Genomic DNA, 1,398 nt, shown 5'->3' on the forward strand with positions numbered 1-1,398 from the left:
TTTTTTTGTTAATCCTCACCTGAAGATATTTTTCCATTTATTTTTTAGAGAGAGTGGAAGAGAGGTGGAGAGACAGAGAGAAAGAAACATCAATGTGAGAGAGACACATCGATTGTTTGCCTTCCACATGCATCCCAACCTGGGCTGGGGATTGAGCCTGCAACTGAGGTACATGCCCTTGATGGGAATCGAACCTGGGACCCTTCTGAGCCAAACCGGCCAGGGCAGTCAAAATACATTTTTTTAAAAATATATTTCTTTATTGACTTCAGAGAGGAAGGGAGAAGGAGAGAGAGATAGAAACATCAATGATGAGAGAGAATCATTGATTGGCTGCCTCCTGCACACCCCTCACCCGGGGAACGAGCCCGCCACCCAGGCATGTGCCCTTGGCCAGAATTGAACCTGGGACCCTTCAGTCTGCAGGCTGACACTCTATCCACTGAGCCAAGCCGGCCAGGGCTCAAAATATATTTTTTAAAAAGAAGCAAGGCAAACAAATCTATTTAAACTACATCTGGTGTAGAGGGCAGATGGCTTCTCAGCCAGCCTGAAAAGCATGGTCGGTGGGGATTCAGTATTTTATACTTTCTATCTATATGTTTTAAAATTCCTCTGCTGGATATCTTGGGACAGATAAACTCTTAAGGTCTCCCCTTTTACTTTGTTATGTCTTTCCTAGAATTTATGAGAAGTACCAGGTGATTTTATCTTTTTTAAAAAAGATATTACAGCTTTTAAAAAATATGTTTTTATTGATTTCAGAGAGGAAAGGAGAGATAGAAACATCAATGAGGAGAGAACCATTGATTGGCTGCCTCCTACATGCCCTCCACTGGGGATCGAGCCCGCAACCCGGGAATTGAACCGTGACCTCCATAGGTCGACGCTCAACCACTGAGCCACACCTGCCCGGCTGAATGTATGTTATTGATGCAGCTTGTAAGTTTGCCCTTGTTTTCCTCTTTCATTTCCTGAAATCCATTTTGATCTGGCTTTATAATGTTTGCAACTTAAAGTTAATAAAAATCCCCATTGCTTAAAAAAAGTAAATCTAAAATTCAGGATTTCGTGAAATGTATGCATTCTTGCCTGATCTCGTTATTCCAGGTTGTTAGATTCACTCTCTGTGCTTGGTTCTCTCCACTGTTGGGGATCTGTCAGCTGACACCTGTGGAGTCACTCGGGGCAGCGTGGGGAGCTGCCATTTTCATGGTGAGGGCACTGCAGCTGGAATGCTTAAAAAATGAAAACACCACGGAAACGCACCGGCAAGTGAGAGAACAGGTATCACCTGGCCTCGCTGTACGAGGCCTCACTACCCGGACGGGTTGGGTGGTGGTGGCACCGGCAGGGTGCGTGCGTCTCAGGAGGGCCCGGCGGGGCACCCGACTCAGC

The sequence above is a fragment of the Myotis brandtii genome, unplaced genomic scaffold (genome assembly GCF_000412655.1).
Source record: "Myotis brandtii unplaced genomic scaffold, ASM41265v1 scaffold193, whole genome shotgun sequence".
Classification (NCBI taxonomy): Eukaryota; Metazoa; Chordata; class Mammalia; order Chiroptera; family Vespertilionidae; genus Myotis; species Myotis brandtii.